Source organism: Cornus florida, unplaced genomic scaffold, assembly GCF_030987335.1.
Source record: "Cornus florida cultivar Cherokee Brave unplaced genomic scaffold, ASM3098733v1 CherokeeBrave_3.0.0_Hap2_Chr02, whole genome shotgun sequence".
Classification (NCBI taxonomy): Eukaryota; Viridiplantae; Streptophyta; class Magnoliopsida; order Cornales; family Cornaceae; genus Cornus; species Cornus florida.
The window spans coordinates 33,900,424-33,915,636 of NW_026775572.1; the positions used below are offsets into that span (position 1 = coordinate 33,900,424).

At 35.2% G+C, this 15,213-nt stretch overlaps 1 long non-coding RNA gene across 1 annotated transcript; it reads left to right on the forward strand.

The window, feature by feature from the left end:
- Positions 1 to 9,004: 9,004 nt before the first annotated feature.
- LOC132294618 (uncharacterized) lies at positions 9,005 to 13,752 on the forward strand. The gene is made up of 6 exons (XR_009478125.1): positions 9,005 to 9,410; positions 10,751 to 10,796; positions 12,187 to 12,504; positions 12,577 to 12,834; positions 12,927 to 13,271; positions 13,361 to 13,752. It is a non-coding gene; the product is annotated as an uncharacterized LOC132294618 (long non-coding RNA).
- The last annotated feature ends 1,461 nt before the right edge of the window (positions 13,753 to 15,213 follow it).

Below are 15,213 nucleotides of genomic sequence, written 5' to 3' on the forward strand. Positions count from 1 at the left end.
TTGTATTCAATAGCTTGAAGTTTATGAAAATATATGAACAACACTTTAGCAAGTTGAGTTAGAAGGTTAGGATACTTTCATACATGGTATTTTTTTCAAAATTTTCAAAATTGAAATTTTTCTAAATGTTTAATCCTTCTGTTAAAGTCCGGCTAACTTGAACCGGTTCCATGCATCTGAACCAGTTCAAGAATACATGCTTCGAAATATTAATTCACTGGCCAACTTGAACTGGTTTAAATACTCTGAACCGGTTCAAGGTCTTCTGCAGGTTTAGGTAACTTTGTTTCCTGTTCTATTTAAACTTCCTATTTGATATATATTTCTTTCCAAATGACCTATGCATGAAATTAACTTCTTTTCTAAGTATATCTAGGTTTTTGAAATTCTATATAAACATATTTTCTCATCTAGGTTTGTGTAACTTTTTGCACTACAACTTCTAATTTCTTTAAAAGCCTTTTTGAGAGATTTTTATTCAGAAAATCAATTTGATCTTTCTGATTTTATTTTTAAACACACACATGAACACAAGAGTGATTTTAGGGTATTGTTCAATTCCTGATTGTGTTCAAAGTCTATTGAATATTGCATCTAAACAATTAGAAAACACAGATCTATTTCTTCTATATCAAATTCTGATCTTGAAGAAAAGGGGTGAAACGATTACACTTTGAAAGGGTCAAAGCATTCGTGCAGTGTTATCTGATCTACCAGCAATCCTTCTACAGAGGTCAAATGTAAGCCTGGAGTTAAGAGTTGTTGGATGGGACGTCGCAAAACCAGAGATTGTCAGCAATTGATTTTTGGTAGAATGATAGGGTGTGAGTCTGAGTCAAAGTCCGTTGTACTTTGTTTCAATCATAGTGGATTGGTTTGCTCTAAACTGCACAGTCCACGAGGTTTTCCCACAACTATTGGTCTCTTCTGCCAATCGGAGTTTCCTCGCTAAAAATCCTGGTGTCACCTCTCAAACTTTGTTTGTTTTACTTGTTTTTGTTCTTGTATATGACTGTTTAAATTGTTTGCTAATTTAATTAAAGCTAATTGAATAGAAAGACACGTGATTAAATCCTCTCTAGATAAAAACTTAAACTTTTCACAATTTATTTCGCTGCACAACTCATATTTGGTATCAGAGCAAATCTCTACACATTGAGCTGATCCTAGTGGGAAGTTTTTTTTTTTATTACTTTCAAAAATTCTTTCATTATGTCTTATGTTTTGAAAGAGGGTGGATCTAATCAACGTGGTCCTTTATTCGAATGAGACAATTACAATTTTTGGAAACCAAAGATGAGAGCTTATTTGCAAAATTCAGGAGGTAAAGTCTGAGCTATTGTTGAGACAGGATATACACCTCCTATTGAGAAAAAGACCGTGAATGGTATGGTTGTTCAAGTTTTAAAAGATACTTTCACCTTCACTGCACTTGAAACTGAGCGTAGTGATACTAATAAAAAAGCCTTATATGCAATTATTAATTCTGTTGTTCCATATGAATATGCTAAATTTTTTGATTGTACGTAAAACAGTTAAAGGTGCTTGTGATATTTTGCAGGTTACTCATGAAGGGACTTCGAAAGTGAAGCTATCCAAAATTCAAATGATTTCTCTTAAATTTGGGAACATTTTGATGAAAGAAAATGAAATTATTTCTGATTTTTATTCTAATCTTCTTGAAATTATTTCTTAACTCCGTCATTTAGGTAAGAGAGTTAGTGATAAGAAAATTTGTAAAAAAATGTTAAAGCCTTTATCTCAGAGATTTCAGATAAGGGTATAAACTATCACTAAACATTGGGATCTGTCTAGTGCTAAAGTAGATGACCAGACACCTGCTCATAACAATTAAGGATGTGTTTCAAGGACTGAACTTCTTCAATGGTGGCTCGACAAAAAATAAAGGAGTCATCGGCGAAGAACAAGTGCGAGAGAACTGGGGCATTCTTGTAAATAGACAAACCAATGGGTACTCTAGCCTGCTGAGCTTGATGAAGAGCCAACGATAGTGCTTCTGCACATAGGATAAAAAGATATAGTGATAAAGGATTGCCTTGACGGAGCCCCTGAGTAGGCTTGAAGAAACCAACCGGATTACCGTTCATAACAATTGAATAGGAAACAGTGGAAATACATGTTGAGATCATTCGAATCCAGTAGGCACGAAAACCCAATTTTTCGAGCATGCGGAGTAGGAAAGGCCATTCAATTTTGTCATAGGTTTTACTCATATCAAACTTAATGCTATGTTCGGTAGGAAGGAAAGAAGAGGGGTGGAAGGAAAATAGGAAGGAAGGAACAAATTTCCTTCGTTCGGTAGAAATGATATAAGGAAATAAAGGATAATAGGAAGGATGAGTCATCATTTATCCTTCACAAATTTTCATACGCCCAAATATGGGCGGAAGATAAGAGAGAAACAAGTTGACCTATTATAGAAGTTTTAAATTACTACATCACTCTTCATAAATATTTAATAAATCCCATAAATAAAGTAAGGGATGGTTTTAATGGTAAAAATAACTTAAAAATTTATCTTTCCTTTTTATCCTACCGATCAAATTAAATTGTTAGTTTTTTCCATTCTCTTCCATCCAACTGAACAAAAAGAGGGCAACGTTTAATCTCTTCCCTAGAGATATCTCACCAAAGGTGGGGAGTTGAGAAATGATAAAATGAGAGTTGTTTTGATTTTTAGCCTAATTAATTTGAGCTTGTAAGTCCTTAGGGGTGTCTTTACGCCTAATGTCATAAAGCCGTCTGGTTTGGAAGTCATTGACCTAACGCTCGTTACATGAATCTTCTAGAGAGTTTAAGAGATCTTTACATTGCACCATACTCTTATCTTTGATCCCACTGGAAAAAATAATAATAATAATAATAATAAAATGGCATTAAGTTGAAAATAAATTGAATAAGAAGGTTCATTCTTTGTCTTGATGATTGGTACTTAATTTGTGTGTTAGTTTGAGTCTGGTTGTGTCAATTTCATTGATTTACTAAGATAACAACATATTTGATGTCGGTTCACTTAAAACGATGCTAGAGTTGATTTGATTTGCATGTTTATCTTTCTTGATATATGGAGAACCATATTTGCATGCTTGTTGTTAGAATTTTGGAAATTGCTTAGAGATGGTTGAAAAATGGCATACTTGAGGTAGTTTTCTTTCAATACTTGTTTGGAATGTTAGTACCTCTTAAGTGAGAAAGAGCTTGATGGTTGTGGGTATCATTTCTGGAAACCCTCACAAGAGTTCACTCATCCACTAGTGGTAACCTAGGGGTTTAAAAGGCTTATTGCATATGCTAAATATAACCGTGATCGTTACGAAAATGGTGTTATCCACTTATTGCTTTCTAGTTCGGAGTTGTATAGTTGTACATTTCCTTTTTACTTCGTAGTTCATTGCTAGGGACTGGCAATATCTAAGTTTGGGGGTGTGATAAGTGTTGAAATATGCACATATTCAGCCCTAATCTAGGGTATTTTAGACCTCACATCTATCTTTATTTTCCCGTTTTAGTCTTAATTTGTGTTTTTGTCTATTTCAGGTCAATAAGGTTTAAAAAGGCTAAAAACGGTTCATTAAAACCCTTTTAGAGTCAAGCTAATGAACCTAAAAAATTCCAGAAAAAGTTTAGAAATTTGTTGAATAGGGGCTTACGATCAATCGTAGCCCATGCATGATTGATCGCAATTTTTCACGACCGATCCTACTGCCACATCATCAAATAAGCCTAGTCAGTGGATAAAGACGCCATGTCATCATTCGCAAAATTCACGATCGATCGCAAGGAAAGTACGATCGATCGCAATGCCACATCAGCGACAGCTCAGAGAATAAGGCAGCCAGTTGTTAAGATAAGAAGGCCGCATCAGCACGATCGATCGTAGGGAACTTATGATGGATCGTAAATCCCTGCGATCTATTGTAACTGTGCTGGCAGCAACCTGTTTTATTCTCGGTTTTGCCTGATCTTCACGTACCAAATGGCTACGAGATTAAATGATTTTGGGGCTTATTTCTGGGTTATTTTGGGCTCTAAGGGTCTTATATAAAAGGAGAATTGGACCACTTTGTAAATGGTTAGCCATTATTTCATTTAGTTAGATAATTTTAGATATTTTTAGAGAGAGAAAGTTAGAGATACACATTGGGGTTTTGAAGTGGAGGCAAGAAAATCTCTAGATCTCTAGGGTTTTAAGCAAGAAAATCAAGAGGAAAAAGATGAAGCCATGTTTGGGGATTGCCTTTGAGGGTTCCATGACCATATCCACCTCCTCTATGCGTGGCTAAACTTCTCCTTAGGGCTTGGATGAGCCCTAAGCTTGTAATCTAAACCCTTGTTTTTCATCTTTTTGGGGAATTAATATTGTAATTGATGCTATAGCCTTGTGTATATAATGAAATTTTGGTTTTCCTATGATTTCTATTGTTAAATTCTTCCTAATAATTCTCTATGTTGATTGCTTGTCTATGTGTGATTAATTGAGGATTTAGTGATGGCTATGTATGGTTTTCATTATATGCGTTTGTTAATTAATTTGATAGATTATGCTTATACTTAATGAATTGCACCACACCTTTAGTTTTATTGTCTTAGCTTAATTGTAGTTTAATTACATTTCAATTCTAGTTAGGTAGACAATCCATGCTTGAATTTATTAATTCATGCCTATTGTTGAAATTTGCATTATTCTCTTGATTGATGTGTGCATTAATTCGATACATTTGCTAACTAGTTTGGTGGGCTATAGTCATGATGGGTTGTTTTACACCTTAGTTTACTTATTGTTAGGTAGATAATTCATACATTGATTTTGATAGTTCATACTTATTATATGCATCATTGTACTAATAATTGTAGCTACATCTTGATTAATGTGTGCTCTTGTTAGATACACTTGGTTAATTACTTTGATGGGTTATGCCTCATCATGATGGGTTGTTTTACACCTTAGTTTACTTGTTATTAGGTAGACAATTCATACTTGAATTAGATAATCCCATGCTTATAATTACAAGTTGTACTAATGATTGTAGCTACATTTAGATTACAATAATGTTTTTCCCAATTAGTTGAATAGATGTGGTTTAGTGAATGAGCTTAGCAGTGATTCCACGCCCTAAGATTCCTCTCCTATCTCTCAAACTCTACTCATTTTAGCTTAAATCACATTGCATATTTTAATTTGATAATTAGTTTAACAGACCAAACCAACTCTCTTTACAATCTCATAAGCACTAAAGTTCAATTTGATTTTAGCACGTGTTCAATCTCTTGGGACGATCCCTTCTTACTATACTTCATTGTATTAGTGTTAAGTTGTTTTTATAAATATTAAAAGGTGATGCATTACTATAATATTAATGAGCTTGGTGGTGATTCCAACACCCTAAGACCTCTCTTCCTATTATTCAAACCCTAACTCACTTTAGTTTACTTTAATTGCATTTTCATTTAATTGAACTTTAGAGTAATCAACTAACCAAACCTTTCTTTGTAATCTTGTGAATCACTAGAGTCAAAGTTAGATTTTAATTGCGTGTTTAATCCCAACGGATGATCCCTACTCGCTATACTTCATTAGTAGTAGTAGTGGTTTTATAAATGTAAATTTGACTTTTAAAGCTTCCAAAACCACATTCATATTTTGACATTATGAAGCGACCTCTCACATAAAAGTGGTACACGCTAAGGGCCATGTCAAATTTTAGCGCTGTTGCCAGGAATTAACGATTTTGTTGGAATTAAACTAGACAATAGTGTTCATTTGATTACTTCTTATTTTTGTTTCTTTATTTTTATTTTATTTCTTTCTCATTTTCTCTTCTATGTTCAATTAGGTACTTGACTACAAGGAAAGCAAGCTTTGGATTCCGACGTTGTTGCTTGGGACCTTTGTGAGCAATTCTTGAAACTCTTGTAACTTAATTGTTCATTACTATATGCTTGAGAGATAGCCCTTGTCGAATTTTTAGATCTATGTTTTGGGGACCATTACACCCCTTCTCCTTATGACCCTCCATCAAATTATAATCCATATGAAATTGAGTCCAATGCACTACAAACATCATGATCTTATTATGGACTTGATCACTCTTATGATCTTCCTTATAACTACTACCCCTACCATTCTATATATGATGAACCAACTCCATCACCTTCTAGGTACTCGCCCGGATTTGAAGATAAAATGTTAGCTCTACTTGATACTCGCCCGGATTTGAGCAAATTACAAGTACTCTATCTCGTTAAAAGGAAAAGGAAGTGGCAAGTGAGCAAACACCAAGTACTTTATCTTTTATAGAGGGGGAAGTGGTGAATCCACCAATGGCCAATCTAATAGAGCACAACATGATTTATGAGGACATTCCTTGTAATTTGGATTATGAAGTCATTGAGGCCACCTTAGAGAGTGAGGAGACGGTGATTCATGTAGAGGAAGAGAAAAGAGATGAAGAGAGTGTGTTTCCTAATAATCCAATTGAGTCTTTGAAAGACAATGCCTTACCAATTAACAAATGAAGTAATTCTTTGAATATATTGCAAGAGCATAAAAAAGATGTAAGGCCGCTCATTATTTGTTTTATTTTCAAAACTGTGGATGAAAGGAAAAATGTCACGCATTCCATTTATGTTCAAATTATTCCTTGGGGAAATGATTTCATTGTTGTAAGTGAGGCGGTAATGGATAAAATTGACAAGAGGGTAAAAAAAGATGTTTTATATCTGATTTTTGATACTTTTGACTAGTAAGTCACCCCAACGTCTTGTTAGAGACGTTAAACACTAGTTTCGTAGAGTTTCCAAACTCTATTCCTCCCTCATTTTTTTTTTTTTTTTTTTTTTTTTTTTTTTTTTTTTTTTTTACCTTCTTGCATCGTTTAGATAATTCCATTGTGCTCCATTGAAAAATTTCAAACATTTAGTGCCTTTGTAAAACTTTGCCTTAGAAAAATTCCAAAAAATTTCAAAATTTCGGCATTTTTGGTGCCCATGAGGCAGTTACAATTGATTGTAAAAATTCACGATCGATCTTAATTCATCACGATCGATCGTGATTTGCAGACACTCATTTGGCCTAAGTTTTAGTTATCGGTGTCTCAGGTGCGATCGATTGCACTTGAGTTGCGATCGATCGCACTTGAGTTGCAATCGATCATAACATGGTGCGATTGATTGCACCTGCACCCATTCCATTCGACTTGAAAATCATCCAAGGGTACGATCGATCGTACCTGTTCTATTCGTTATTTTTCTTACATTTTTAATTACGCGTATTTTTACTTCATTGTCTCTTATTTTCATTATGTACATACATGTTTTTCAACCAAAAAAAAAAAAAAAAGAAATAAAAAAAGAATAAAGAATAAAGAAAATGGTGACTTGTTCTCATATATCTCTTTCATATTGTTCTATATTGCCTTAGAATGTATGTTTTGCTCTTTTTCATCCCACTGTGATATTTGATTTGAGTTTGCTAGTGTGGTTATTCAAAAAGGTTTTTGATTCTAAGTTTGGGGGTGCCTCGACTACGATCGATTGTACTGACTCTTCACATTTTTGGGACCCACTTCTCCTTTGGCTGCTTGAATTTTAAACCCTAAGGCTATGTTTGGTACGGTGGGAAAGAAAAGAAAGGATAACATTAGTTATGAGGGGAGGGAAAGGAAAGGAAAGGGAAAGGAAGGATAATTTTAACCCTCTATCGTATTTGGTTGATTAATGAAAGAAAAGAAAAGAAATGATAATAATCATGTTTGGTAAAAGAAAGGAAAAGAAACTGTTTTAATAAATTTACTATTATACCCTTTTGGGGTAAAGCTCAAGAACAAAACCGTGCGGGCTTAAGCCCAAAGCGGACGATATCATACAATGTGGTGGAGTGGGCCATTACAAATGGTATAAGAGCCTGACCCAGCCGGAAGTGTGCCGATGGGGACGTCGGGCATCCAAAGGGAGTGGATTGTGATGACCCTATGAGCGGGTGTGCCGTGGGCTGATGCAAGACACTGGCAGGCTACCACACTGGCGAGCTACAGGTGCATAATCCCACATCGCCTGGGTAAGGGAGAGGTGAAGTGCTAATATGTAGATGTGTTAATCCAATTAGTATAAGGCCTTTTGGGATAAAGCCCAATAGCATAACTGTGCGGGCTTAGGCCCAAAACAAACAATATCATACCATGTGGTGGAGTGAGCCATTACGAATTATTTATAAATTTAATTATCTAATTTAGAGGCCCATGGATGATGGGCCACCAGAAAAAAAAAAAAATATTTTTAGGGCAAATCATTTCAGCCTCCCTAATTGCCTCCATCTCTATTCTCGTTCTCACTGAACTTGCCCCCACCCTCTCTCTCTCTCTCTCTGCAACTGCAAACTACAAAATCTACAAGAATCAGAAGTTCAAAACCCATATATTTCAGTTTATCTATCTATCTGCAAGAATCAAAAGTTTAAAACCCATATCGGCATATCATTTCAGATTGTTCAAAAAATCAAAACCCATATCTTTCAGTTTCCATCGCTCGCTGTTTCAATTCGGGTTTGCTATTCGCAAGCTTCAGCCGTTGTCTCTCAACTCTCAAGCTTGCCCCCCACTCTCATTCGGGTTTGCTATTCGCAAGCTTCAGCCGTTGTCTCTCAACTCTCAAGCTTGCCCCCCACTCTCTTTGCAACTGCTAACTTGTATTTATGGGTTTTGTTTTAATTTTTTTTTCTAAATCAACTAATTAAGGTTTGTGATTCTTGTTTTGCAAACTAAAATCAAGTATAATCTTGATTTTGAGTAAGGGTAAATTTAACATCAGAAATAATACATAAAATCTCTCCTTTATTTTTTTTTCTTTTATTTTCCTCCTATTTTTAGAAAGATAAAAAAATTACTATTTAAGCTTTATGTATCCTTTCAAAACAATTTCTTTCATTTTCTTTTCCTTCCTGTCATTTATGTCAATCCTTCCTGTCATTTATGTCAAACACCTCCTCCCCCCCCTCCTTTCCTCCCTTTTCCATTGCACCAAAGTGATCCTAATTTTCAAAACCCTATTTTTATTTTCTTTTCACTTTCCACTCTCTCTCGCGTCACCTCCATTTCTCTCTCCCAAAACCCTAATCCTCTCATCTCCCATCTTCCCCACCTCCAGCTCTCTCGACCTCACCACACACCATAACCACAAGCCACCACCACTCTCTCTCTCTGTTAAAGGCCATCGCCTCGCCATCTCCGGCCGAACTCAAGGCCGTCTCTGGCGAATCGCAGACCGATTCTCGGTTTCTCTCTCTCGGTCTCATCTATTCTCCCTCGGTTTCATCTCCGGTCGATTCTCGGCCAAGGGCCACTGTTCACTCTCTCCTTCTCGGATTTTCCTCTCTGCTCTTCTGTCCTCCTCGGGTAAGCTTCTCTTCTTTTCACCCTCTCATTCTCTGTGTATATATATATATATATATGAGTTATGCTTAAAAATATATGTATAAATAACAATGAATTTGACTGAGGGTTAAATGCATATGGGGACTTAGGGGGTTTAATTTGGAAATGGGAAATGCGGGATTTCAGTGTGGCCGACTATCTTTAAATCTATATATGTTGTTGCTCTGTGGGTTAATGAAACTGAGATGATAAAGGTATTTGTTGAACTGTGTTGGATTTCCTTTGAAGAAACTGTGAGACTGTGATGATGAATATAGTTTGGAAAATTGAAAAATAATTCTGTGAAGGTGTTGGGAATTTTGTTACATGTGAGTTATATCAAAGGTTTAAAAATTTGGCAAATTTGATGAGATTCTGAGAATACTTTGATTTACCCATGTGTTCATTTCTATGTTTATAAAACTTTGATGGGGCTGTGCACTTGAAACTGAGATTATGTATATATCTATGTTGCCTTGGGTTCGAAATTTGTGTTTTTGAATCTGTAATGGGCTGTGTTTGTGACTGTGATGGGTTGTAAAAATTTTGGGGATTGCTATGTAGTTTAAATTCTGAAAGTTAGATAGGGCTGTGTGTTGAGACTATATTGATAGTGATGTGTGTTATAATGTGTATTGAAAGTCTTTGATTGCACACAAGTTTAAGAAAAATTGTGATCATATATTGACATATTTATTTGTGGAGTTTCATTCTCATTTCTAGTTGAAGCTTTATTTTCTAAAAATCGATTTTGGATTGTTATTGTGAGAACAATAACAATCCTTTCTTCTTTACTTTCCATTCAATTTTTTTCCTTCCTACCGAACGGAGCATAAGAGCCATAAAGGCTTTTTTCCTCTTCCTCTTATTCTTCAAGTAATGCAAGACCTCACGAGTGATCAGAATATTTTCAGTAATAAGTTGCCCCACAACAAAGGCACTCTGGGACTCGCTGATTAGTGTATCAATAATACCCTTTAGCCTGTTAGTCATGATTTTTGAAATAATCTTATAAGCAACGTTACAAAGAGCAACAAGACGAAAGTCAGAGACCATGGTGGGAGAAGCAGTTTTAGGAATTAATGCAATATTTGTATGATTAATACAAGATAATAAATAAACAGAATGAAAGAAACTACAAACAGATCCAGTGGGTCAGACTTTCTTCATGCATGGGCCGATTTGGTTTGTGTGGCCCAAATTTTAAGAAATATAACGGAGCATCTAGCATTTTCCATTATCGTGTCCACGTTTAATATTCTCTGAGTCAAATCGCTGATTCTTTAGATTTATGTAACAATGCATTTTGTTTTGATGTGCAGACACCAAAGGAACGGTAGAGAGAAGTGGTTCACCATTCACCATGGGGTACATTTCATATTCTTTTGGCTTGATTTTAGGGTATTACAGGGTTTTTGGATGCCGTTTGATTTTTAGTAGTGTTATTTTATTTTATTTTTTCTGAATATATGCTTATTAGAGAAAAGATGATGGAAGGAGTTTGGTTGGACTATTTATTTATTTTTTTTTTGGGGGGGGGGGGGATTAACCTTCTTAATCTTATTTACCCCATATGCATATTTTGAAATATCGAAAATTTTATATATATAAGATGTTTTGTTATTTGGGTGTTTTTTGCATTTTACCCGATTATATTATGTTACTATTTCTATAAACTCTGCAATCCCTGAAACTGAAAGTGTCCTAATTCTTTCTCCACTCAAGATTCACATACACCTCCTTATTCCACCTTTTGATTTTTGTCTTCATGTTCGCTCAGATACCATTCACCTTATATCCCTCCCACCAAGACTGCACTCTACTCTAATTCCATTATCTGTTGATGCATATAACCCACAAAAAGTCCATTTCACCACCTTCATCTCATAAAAGTTTTTGTCTTTGATATGCAAAGCTGTTGAATCATCCACCTTTAAATCCATCTCCTCCTTCCACATAAGAGCTAATGCACGGCAATTTATACCCAAACCCATTAAACCACCCAAACCCGCCACTAAAATTAAATCATTTGGGTGCCCAATTTAAATAAGTGGATAATTAATGGGTAAAAAGTGGGTACCCATTATAATTGATGGGTTAAGTTGGATACCACTCAAACAAAACCCTAAGACAGACTCACCCCCTTCCCTTCTCTCTATATCTATCTATATTCACACACACAAATATATATGAACTGTATATCTCTCTCTTTTTGAAATTTTCTTTTAATATCATTGTTTGGATGCTGAGAAAGTGTAGGAAGTGCAAAGAAAATGGTACTGAAGATTTTATGTCCAATTGTTTACCTCTGGCACACTCGATGTTTCATGTTTCAAAGTTTAGATATTTTCTCTTTTTTCATCTATGTTCGTTCTTAGATCTGATAGTTGTTGTTCGTTCTGATATTTTCTCGAATATATATTTTTATTATGTTTATATGATTGCAATATGCTGTTGGTAGATGAAATTGGCTTTTGACTGTATATGTTATGGTGAGAAATGCTTTAGCGCTCTGTTTGGTTGGAAAGAAAATGCAGGGAGAAAAAATTTAGACTTTGATTTTAGATACTGATGGGAGCTTCTTTTTTTTTTTTCTTTTGAACTCATTTCTATACTGATGGAAAAAAAATTATTAGTTTAATATTTTAGTTTTGGCCTGGACTGTATACAGTCTGGCCCAGTTTTGGTTTAGGGATGCAGCGGATGCTATTTGTTAATTTTAGCAAATTCTAACTTGAGTTATATGGGTGGTAATTAGGAAAAAAAAGAGTAAAAAGGGTGGCAGTCAATGTGTGAGGTGGTATAGGCGTTGACGTACACATTATAGATGGAAAAGAAAAGTGTTACTTGACCCCGTTTGGCATCGTGACCATCCCCAAAAAAATTGAAGATCTGGAAGAACATGCAGCGCATGTGTTACTTTTGCATCAGCTTTATCGAGTGGACTCGGGTGGCTCGGGGCTATACGAAAATTTTGAAGAAGATCTATCTTCATGGCTTAAAAAGAATTCCGTAACATATGTCAACAGCCATCGGCGGCGGTTTGTACAACTAAGGAAACAAAGAAATTGATTATGTATGTTTTTTCAAATTACTTTTTTTGTTTATCTTTTAGTTTAAATATTAACAATCTAATTTTTGTTGTCAGGGGAATTTTATCGTGCGTCCTCATGCTCCATGAATGTGGATATTGTTTAATTGGAGATATAAGAAGTGAAGAAATTGGTGTAAAAAAAGGCATTCCGAAACTATCTGTCAAAACAAAAAAATGGAATAGCCAAGGAGATCAAGTCAGGGACTTATCCATTGCTGAATTAATCCGCAATCATATTTTCAAAAACACCTCCAATTTGCCATCTGATATGGATGAGTCCTGTAATCTTCTTGATGATGGAAGGCTTGATGGGTATGTTAATTTTGTGTTTTTTAACTTTTTAATTATTTTTATTTTTCTAAATAAGTTTTGTTAATATATATATATATATATTTTTTTTTCAGGGATAAATTGTACCTTTTACCTCGCCATTTTTGTTTGATGAGTCATTTGGAGCGTATTGATTTCTGTTCGAGGGTTTTGTCTGAAGTCGATTCTCTAGGTGCTGTCCATGCACAGCAAATCGTGACGGCGGTGAATGCATATGATTTCAAGATGGGGGCAGTGATTGGCGCAAGCTGATTCCACTAGGGTCAGAAGCTTATGCTGTGTACAAAATTAGGAGCTATAATGCAGACAACTGGACTCATTTGACATTTATAATGAACCTCAGGCACCGATTGGTTCCCCGGAAACTCTATGATAGTAAGAATAATGCTGTGTCTCAGTATTCTTACTTGAGTACTAAGGTATGTCTTAAATTCTCTTTTTGTTTTGTTGGAAGTCTTAATTTTTTTTTTCTTTTTAATCGAAAAGTACTATTTGTTTATATTAACAGCAACTGGGTAAGAATGCAAAGTATGTTGATGACTGCATTTCGGCTCTTTTCCCTAAATCCATGGCACGCGTGCAAGCCTTAATGAGGACAGAGCAGATACTCGAAACCTTCCTGTAAGGTTTAGACATCACGCTGACTTCCATTGTTTTGATCTGAAGCTGAAGATGACTTTTCAAGAGGAGTTTGGTTTTTTTCTTTCTTCCTTAGAGAGGAATATTTGAATATATATCCTTTTTTGAGAAGGAATGAAGCTTTCACTCCATTTGTTTTGTTTTGGGAAGGATTAAATTGTGGTGTTGAATTGAATTATTTGTTTGGATGTCCTTTCTAGGGTTATTGATTGTTCCTTATGGTTGCAGACTTTCAAATTGAGTGAAAGCTTCATTGCACAATGCTAGGCTCTCTGATCATGTTCATTGCTTGATTGGATGTCATGTGTGTTTATACCATTTTCCTTTCCTAATATTTCCTCTCACGTAAAGCATAGCTAGCATTAGAGATGTATTATATCCATCTAAAAGAGTTTCAGAGTTATATTGTTCTTCTTGCATTCCTTATAGGGGAGAGTTATTTTGTTCCAAATGGTCATTTTACTTCAGCTTATTTTTAAATATTATTTTATTATATTGATACAAGGTCGCTTTAGTCCTTTTGAACAGATAGGTCCTTGTTTGGGTGTTTTTACCACACAAAGGAGGTATATGACTGTATAAATAGCACATGGGTTTTGTTTTTTTGTTGCACAGAACAAATGGATTGGGACTTTTTCAATTCATGTGGCTATAACCGACAGATAACAGTCCTTCAGCGGACTAAAGAATCTCAAAAGCCAATGTGACATTGCCTTATAACTTGTTAGCATTTCGAAGAGCTCGGTTAACAGTGGAACATTTTCTGTGTCTTCCAAAGATGGAAGATGGAAGCTCCTGAATGGGAAAAAGAGAAAATTAAGATAGGAGACCAACTCTCAACACAAGTATATATTTGTAAACAATATGAGTTACAATTAATTTGTGAACAACATGAGATACAAGAAATTAGCTGGACAATTTATGAATTTTAAAAAGGAAAATATCAAATGCAAAAATTTAATTTTCAAAGTGTGGTATTTGACCTCGAAATGCTGCATAAGGAACAACTAATTCGATAATTCCCAAAATGAGCAGAGTTGACTCTGAAGCAAGACATCAAAAAAGCAGATTAAACAAATTGATCAACCCCACATCCTGAATTAAGGTCTTATATATATATTTCTAATAAATGTAGGCACAAAATTTAACATTGAATTTGCTTTTTTTTTTATTTTTTATTTTTATTTTTTTTAATTAAAAGGGTAAACTTGTATAAAAAGGAAGAGAATGTACATGGGGTCCCAAAGAGGACAACACAAAAAGCCAAGAGGCAACAAAGCAGCACAAGGCTAAGCAAACATAAAGGACATGAAATCAAACATAGTGAACAAAGTACAAAACCAGAGTGAACAAGTGCACAGATCAGAGGCATAGTCAACCACCATACAATGTAGTTCCAAAATTAGCTTAGGAGTGACTGGGCAGTTGCAAAGCTGCATCCCCGCATGAACAGAGGTTGGAGGTCCTCCCATTTGGTAATCTTCTTGAGGTCAGCAGAGCCTCGATCTGGTGCACTTCCTGATTTGCTCAATGATCTGATGTGAGGTGGATAACCTATTTCTAAAGGCCCTTCAATTCCTTACCAACCAAATGAAATAAACAGCAGCTGAGAGGAGTAACGTGTGGACCAAAAATCTTTTTGAACACCAGTTGGAGGTACACCAAGCAATCAGATCATGCCAGCTACTAGGCCTGATGTAGAACCCTTCACAATGTTGAATG